The sequence below is a fragment of the Myodes glareolus genome, chromosome 19, assembly GCF_982192425.1.
Source record: "Myodes glareolus chromosome 19, mMyoGla1.1, whole genome shotgun sequence".
In the NCBI taxonomy this organism is placed as follows: Eukaryota; Metazoa; Chordata; class Mammalia; order Rodentia; family Cricetidae; genus Myodes; species Myodes glareolus.
The window spans coordinates 28,131,655-28,140,427 of record NC_142044.1 but is presented as its reverse complement, the minus strand read 5'-3'; positions in this window follow the sequence as shown (position 1 = coordinate 28,140,427).

Below are 8,773 nucleotides of genomic sequence, written 5' to 3'. Positions count from 1 at the left end.
AGGGTGTGAAGGGTTGTGAGATCCAGAGGACAAGAACCTGCTGTGAGATAGTCTCTTCTAAGAATCAACAAGAAAAACAGGACACAAAGTAGGCAAGGGGGTACAAGAAGTGGGTGTATCTGGGAGGAATTGAGGGGAACATTGGGTATGAATATGACTGAAATACATTGAATGAAATTATCAAGGAATTAATAATGTTGTATTCTTAAAATCAGTTTTAATGAAAATAGTAGAAAAAGTTGAACTAAAACCTTATTACTTAAAAAGAAATATTGAATTGATGATGCCGTAGGCAGGACAATGAGAAAAAATACAAATTACGAATGTTAGAAGTGATAGATATCACTTCTAATGAACAGATACTAAAAAAAATTGACAAAAGTATAAAAACTTATCCCCTCAAATCCGATGAAATAGTGATAAGTCCTTAACAGTATATAGTCATGATATCATGGCACGATATGATGAAGACAGACTTTGACTTAGTGGCCTTTCTCATCTACTACCATTGTTTATATTTAACCAGTGGGGAATCATCAAACAGATTTCAACAGGACTAACTTTAAAACACCTGGCAGGAAATGCTGAGTCCCGTGGTAACATTGTTTTGAATTGTGGAATCCAATTTGGTATATCTCTTAGATATTCGGGTCTCTGCTATGATATTTGAGTTGTAGCCATTAGGTAGATGATGTATTCATATTTTATTTCTTTCAACCAGAAATATTCTAGCTTAACCACTGTCTAAGTTTTATATATAATAAAATTATTGAGTGGATTATACAATAAACCGCTTTCTGAAAATCTCAGTACACAAAATACCAGTATACAGACTGTCACTTAGTGCGTATCTCTGCCAAATGTGGCAATTATCCATCTGTGGATTTAGTCTCTGTGATGGCTAGTGTTGGTTGTCACTTTGACTGGACCTGGAACCAATAGCTAAGCTACTGGATTTTAAATTATCACCTTATTTGAAGCAGTAAGATCTACCTGAAATGTGGATGGTACCCTCCAGTGGCAGCCAGGACAAATAAAGGTGCAAGGGAAAGCTTCATTTTTTTTCCTTACTGCCTTCACAGCTCTCTGGAAAGATCTCCCACTGTGGTTGTTGTTGTTGCTGCTGCTGCTGCTGCTGATGATGATGATGATGATGATGATGATGCATTTCTTCACTGATATCAGAACTCATTTTCACTGTGTTTGTAATGTGGACTGAAGACCAGTTGCTCTCCAGGAATTCTCCTGGCTGAAAAACTGAGGAATCTAGCCTTATGGACCAGATAACTACCAGATGCTTGATTTCTCAATCAATAGTACGCAGATAACTATTGTTGGGCAATGTCATACAAGTCAATCTAACACATATCCTTAATATGCAAATTTATTCTATCAGTTCTGCTCCTGACTAATCCAACCATGCTTCTCACGTTTTAACAGAAGGTGGGCACCCAAAGTAGATATAATCTCAGCTTCAGGTCTTTACTTAGAAGAGCTGATTAGGTGAGAAATTTATTTTGTATTTATGTACCACAAAATCTAAAATTTGTCACAATGGTTAAATTTTTGCTGATTTTTAATTTTAAAAATTTCAATTTTCTAAAACAAGTCTCAATTACCTTTATGATTTTGAAAATAATGCATTTTCCTTCTGGCTATCCTAACCATTGCTATCTGAACACGCTCTTATCCAGTTTGTATTTTCTCTAGAAGCCCTGCTTACCTGCAGAGTCCTTCCTGATCTCAAGAGGAATCTGTCATTTTCTAGCCTCATCATCTGGCTTTCAGTGAAGGTTGGTTTCTTGTCACAGCTTGCATTTCCCTAGTGAGCCACAAACCTGTTTCCACACAAACTAACAAGGGGTGTGGGGGACACTCGGTGATTTTGTACTGTCACCTCGTTTACACCGGCCCTCTAGGGTGGTGACTTGCATTTATAATTTTCTAATTTATAAACGTGTTGCCAGAAATAGAAGCAAAATTTGTCTCAGGGCACTCAGAAGCTGTTCTCAGGCTCTAGAATTTACATGCAGGAAAATGAGTTCCTAAGAGGCGCAGTTTCCCTATGTATTCCTAGCTGCTGTGCCCTGGGCTTTCTCAGTTGCCTTCCTTCATTTCTTCTTGTTACATCTGTTCTTCCCTGCTCTTCTTTCTTCCATTTTCAAATGTTTTAGGGATTTATTTTTTTTAATAATTTAGGGATTCATTGCAAGTATGGTTTTTTATTTGGACCATACCCCATAACACAATAGCTAGAACAGGGGTGAAGTTGGACAACTTGTTCAGCAATATTTAAGACAAGCTTCTTGTATCATTGTTCTCCCGTGTATATTTGTGACAGATGTGGCCATGATGTGGTCCAGATAGAGCATATCCAATTTGGTATATCTCTTAGATATTCGGGTCTCTGCTATGATATTTGAGTTGTAGCCATTAGGTAGCATCATTACCTGAATGTGTAATTCTGTAACCAATCAGCTAGGGAATAACAGATTCTAAATGGATTCCCACGCTCTGTAACAACAGACATTCAGAGGTAGCTCCAAAATCTGATCTGAAGTTGAGATTCTGACAGAGATACTGATCCCATCCATAAGCTATGGTCTTTGCTGTGCATGTATCCCCAGAGCTTCTATTCTTTATTCTAGAACCTTTAAGGGGACTCAGAAGCAGCCTATCTTTACTGTGCTATATCAGCTGTGTCTGCAGAAATCGAGTTCATCTCTTGTGGCTTTATTCTTTAAGTTCTTTGTAAGGACTAAGCCAATGTTGTCAAGGATGAACAATTATTTTGGTAAAATACATTGCCTTCTCATCACTCAAGGAGTCAGGTGAGTTGAGATGCACAGCGGAGAGCCCATCTCCACATCTGCTCTTTTATTAATAGAAACAACGAAAAACCACTTGTGGTGGGTGTCCGGTATGATTAGTTACTAGATGAATTCAGCAGTCCGTTGTAGCTGTTCAGTTCTGAGTCTCAGAGCCATTGGCTCTCAGGTACATTCCTGCAGATCTGAGTTTCAGCTGGTAGGGAACAGAGGGGTGCTTCAGAACTGTTGATTCCAGGAGTCCCTTTGTAGGAGGTGAAGAAATTGGCTCCAGCAATATGAAGTGATTTGCCCAGAGCACAGAAGTGCTGCATGGTGGATCCTGTGTCTTCTCTCCTTTGTAGTCCAGAATATCCGCAGATACAGGCTCAGACATGGAGGGAAAAGTAGAGAATATTCTAAATAACTCGTAAAATAGTTTGACCCTACTCATCTTCTACCAGATATGTTCCTGACATCTTCAAACCCAAACTTGTAAAGATAGCATCTAGTAGACACACATTTATATGCATGCACACTCACAGAAACTCACACACATACAACTATTAATGAAACTTTATTGTATAATAAGCTTTTAGGACCCAGATGATCATAATTATGATGTTTAGCTCAGATTATTTTATTTACACGATTAGCTGAATAAACAATTCTTATGACTCATAAAAGGAAGATTGGTTCATTAAACTAATAGTATTTTTGTGAGCTGAGGCCCATGCATGTTTGGTGCTTACTGATCTCTTGACTTTGTAGCATGGCCTTTTTACAAATCAAAGTGATATTTGTTTAAACATATCTGTGTTGGTTATTAGTTAGCTCTGTGGTATTTGTAGAAATTACCTAATGCACAGAACCCCAGTTTCTAATTTGCAAAATGAAGGATAAAATCCTTCTTTTTTTTTTTTTTTTTTTTTAGTAAATTTTATTAAATTATAAAAGTTTCCATTTCCACCCCCCCTCCCAACACCCTCCCACTCCCCCTACTCCCCCTCCTCCTCCCTCTTCGTCCCACAGGGCAGTCAGGGTTTCCTGCCCTGTGGGAAGTTCCAGTTCCTTCCCCCTCCCTCCAGGTCCAGGAAGGTGAGTGTCCAAACAGACTGGATCCCCAAAATCCATTATATGTAGAGGAAACAGGTCCCAGTGTCATAGTCAATGGCTTTTCAGAAAGACTTCGGGTCAGCCACAGTCAGAGAATCCGGCCAAATTCGGAGAGTCTGTTTAGATCACGTCCTCTTTCAGTCCCAGTCCAACTGGCCTTGGTAAACTCTCATCAGATCCGTTCCCTTGTATCAGTGGGTGATAGCATCCCTCGCAGTACTGATTTCGTTTTTCATGTTCTTCCTCCTTCTGCTTCTCATTTGGACCTCGGGGGGCTCAGTCCGGTGCTGCAATATGGGTCACCGACTGTATCGCCGTCCTTCGTCAGATGCAGGATCTATGGTGATAAGCAAAATATACATCAGTATGGACATGGGCCACGGCCGATTCAGGCACCCACTCCTCTGTCCAGAGAGCAATCTGGGGGATCTCTCCTTGGACCTGGGATCCCATATATAATCAAGTCTCCTGTAAACCCTAAAATGGGTCCCTTAGTTGAAATATAATCTTCCCTGATCCCATATTCATCCTTCCTCCCTCCCCCCCCCCATCCCAGTCCACCAAGCTTTCCCCTTTCTTCCCCTACTCCCTTCTCTCTAACCTTCTCCCCTTCCATCGACCCTCCCTCCCCCCCATGCACCCGAGGTTACCTGGGACTCTTGTCTATTTCCTACCTCCTGGTGGATAGCTAAATAATCTTCATCAGGTTCATCTTCTTATTTAGCTTCTCTAGGATCACGAATAATAGGCTCAAAGACCTTTAATTATGGTTAGAATCCACTTATGAGTGAATACATACCGTGTTCCTCTTTTTGGGTCTGGCTTACCTCACTCAGTAAAGCGTTTTCTATTTCCATCCATTTGCATGCAAAATTCAAGATGTCATTGTTTTTTACCGCTGAGTAAAACTCTAATGTGTATATGTTCCACACCTTTTTTAACCATTCTTCTATTGAGGGGCACCTAGGCTGTTTCCAGGTTCTGGCTATTACAAATAGTGCTGCTATGAACATAGTAGAACAAATGCTTTTGTAGTATGATCGGGAATCTTTAGGGTATATTCCCAAGAGTGGAATTGCTGGGTCCTGAGGGAGGTTGACTCCCAGTTTCCTGAGAAACCGCCACACTGATTTCCACAGTGGCTGCACGAGTTTGCATTCCCACCAACAATGGATGAGTGTTCCCCTCACCCCACATCCTCTCCAGCATAGGATATCATTGGTGTTTTTGACTTTAGCTATTCTGACAGGTGTAAGATGGTATCTCAAAGTGGTTTTGATTTGCATTTCCCTGATCGCTAAGGAGGTTGAGCATGACCTTAAGTGTCTTCTGGCCATTCGAAGTTCATCTGTTGTGAATTCTCTGTTAAGTTCAGTACCCCATTTTTTAATTGGGTTAATTAGAGTTTTAGTGCCTAGTTTCTTGAGTTCTTTGTATATTTTGGAGATTAGACCTTTGTCTGATGAGGGGTTGGTGAAGATCTTCTCCCAGTCAGAAGGCAGCCTTTTTGTCCTACTGACAGTGTCCTTTGCTTTACAGAAGCTTCCCAGTTTCAGTAGATCCCATTTATTCATTGTTTCTCTTATTGTCTGTGCTGCTGGGGTCCTGCTTAGGAAGAGGCCTCCTGTGCCTAAATCTTGTAGACTACTTCCCACTTTCTCTTCTATCAGGTTCAAAGTGGACGGATTAATGTTGATGTCTTTAATCCATTTGGACTTGATTTTTGTGCATGGTGATAGATATGGATCTACTTTCATTTTTTTACAGGTTGACATCCAGTTATGCCAGCACCATTTGTTAAAGATGCTTTCCTTCTTCCATTGTATACCTTTAGCTCCCTTGTCGAAAATTAGGTGTTCATAAGTTTGTGGGTTAATATCTGGATCTTCTATTCGATTCCATAGGTCGACTTCTCTGTTCTTATGCCAATACCAAGCTGTTTTCAATACTGTAGCTCTATAATAGAGTTTGAAGTCAGGGATGGTAATGCCTCCAGAAGTTCTTTTATTATATAAGATTGTTTTGGCTATCCTGGGTTTTTTGTTTTGCCATATAAACTTGATTATTGTTCTCTCAAGGTCTGTGAAGAAGTTTGATGGGATTTTGATGGGGATTGCATTGAATCTATAGATTGCTTTTGGTAGAATTGCCATTTTTACTATGTTGATTCTCCCAATCCAAGAGCAGGGGAGGTCTTTCCATTTTCTGGTATCTTCCTCAATTTCTTTCTTCAAAGACTTAAAGTTTTTGTCAAATAGGTCTTTCACTTCCTTGGTTAGAGTAACCCCAAGATATTTTATGCTATTTGTGGCTATCATGAAAGGTGATGCTTCTCTGATTTCCCTCTCTGCTTCTTTATCCTTTGTGTATAGGAGGGCCACTGATTTTTTGGAGTTGATCTTGTATCCTGCCACGTTACTAAAGGTGTTTATCAGCTGTAGGAGTTCTTTGGTAGAGTTTTTGGGGTCACTTATGTAAACTATCATATCGTCAGCAAATAACGAAAGTTTAACTTCATCCTTTCCAATTCGAATCCCCTTGATCTCCTTATGTTGTCTTATTGCTATTGCTAGAACTTCAAGCACTATATTGAAGAGGTATGGAGAGAGTGGACAGCCTTGTCGCGTTCCTGATTTTAGTGGAAAGGCTTTGAGTTTCTCTCCATTCAGTTTGATGTTAGCTGTCGGCTTGCTGTATATTGCTTTTATTATATTTAGGTATGATCCTTGTATCCCCAGTCTCTCCAACACCTTTATCATAAATGGGTGTTGAATTTTGTCAAATGCTTTTTCAGCATCTAGTGAGATGATCATATGGTTTTTTTCTTTCAGTTTATTTATATGATGGATTACATTGATAGATTTGCGTATGTTGAACCAGCCCTGCATCTCTGGAATGAAGCCGACTTGATCATAATGGATAATTTGGGAATGTTAGCAGGATAATGTCTCAGACTTCTCAAATTGGTGCCTCATACCCAGAAATGACCTCCCAGTATGAACTTCAGAAAATATGATGCTGGGGAAAGATTACAGCAGTCTGGGATTGTGGGAAATATGTTAATTTGAAAGGGTAATGGAGATATGTTTTTTAAGACAGTCTCAAGAAATGACTAAAATTTAGAGGATGTCAAGTGGTTAAGGCAGGTAGGAATTTTGATAGATAATCAAAAGCATTTCCCCACATTTCTTCTGAAAGTCTAGGTACCTAAGTTAAAAAGGATAGTCTCTTTTCCTAATGACGTTAAAAAAAAACAAAGTACTTTCCATAATCATGCTTTTTCAATTACTTGAGTAGATATTTCCACTTATTGATTATTCAAAAATAATTATCCTCTGAGCACCATTATGTGGTCAGTATAGTTCTACACTATGCAAGTACAAACTATTGTCATTCACTTGCCTTGTCAAAGCTCACAAGTTTGACATTTCTCTTCCTTTCTAATAGTGAGTTCACAAAGTAGCTTTAGACCAATGAGTGGTTGATGTCTACTGGATGAGGAAAAGTCTCATCTTTTTTTCAGAAATATGGCCAAGTAGGTGACCTATGGTCTACTGAATGACCTCATATCTGTTTACTGTCAGAGTGAGTTATATTCTGTGTGCTTAAAAAATGATGTGTTAAAGTTTGTAGGGGAAAGTGTGTTTGTGAGAGATGTTAAAAATACATTTTATATTTAAGAAATTCCTAAAGAATGAATAACTAATTAAATAAACAGATAAATATATTCCCTTATAAGGGCTTCTTCTGTCTGGACTACAACTGTTGTAGGAGGCTGCTTGTTCGTTTCCCAACTGCCCAGACTCCCAAAATAATCACACAGAAACTATATTATTTAAAACTCTGTTTGACCAATGACTCTAGCATATTCCTAGCAAGCTCTTACATATTAAATTAACCCATTTCTATTATTTATATTTTACTATGAGGTTTGTGGCCTACCAGTAAGGTTCTAGCTAGAAGCTTGTGTCTTTCTCCTCTGGCAGCTCCATGATATGTCTCTGACTCCACCTTCTTTCTCCCAGCATTCATTTTAGTTTTCCCTGCCTACCTGTACTCTTTTGCCAATGGTATTCACAGCATATAGAGGGGAGTCCCACATCATAAAACCATCCTTGTAGCTTTAGAAATTTTCACAGTGAGATAATTGATGTGGGATTCCCCTCTGTATGCTATGAATATGTTTTATTACCATTGGTTACTAAATAAGCTGTTTTGGTCAATGGCTCAGCAGAGAAAAGCCGGGCAGGAAATCTGAACAAAGATATAGAGAGAAAGTATGCAGAATCAAGGAGATTCCAAATAGCTGTCAAAGGAGAAAGATGCCAGCTTCCAGCTAAAACCTTACCAGTAGGCTACAACCTCATGGTGATTCACAGATTAATAGAAATGGGTTAATTTAAGATGCAAGAGTTAGCTATAAACATGCCTAAGTTATTGACCAAACAGTATTATGTTTAATATAATATCTGTGTTATTGTTTGGGTCTGGGTGACCGGGAAATGAATGAGCAGTCTCCAACTACAAGATAATAACAAATATCTTTCTATCTTTCCCTTGTCTTGATTAATTGTATTAACTTTGTAAATATCTGAAACTCTTGCTTGAACACAATATTTTATATATCAATAAGTTATTACAGGCCATACCGGGATTAGAAAATTTATTTTCTAGTCAAGTTGATACTGGAGATTGATTCCTTGTCAGGTGTATACCCAAAAGCATCACTTTAATTTATAATACCCTTCCCCTAGCTCCTACAGTCAAAAATTCATCTCATAACAAAATATTTATTTCCTCTAACTCTTATTCTCCAAAAGTTTTAGCAAGTTTAACAATATTCAAAAGTC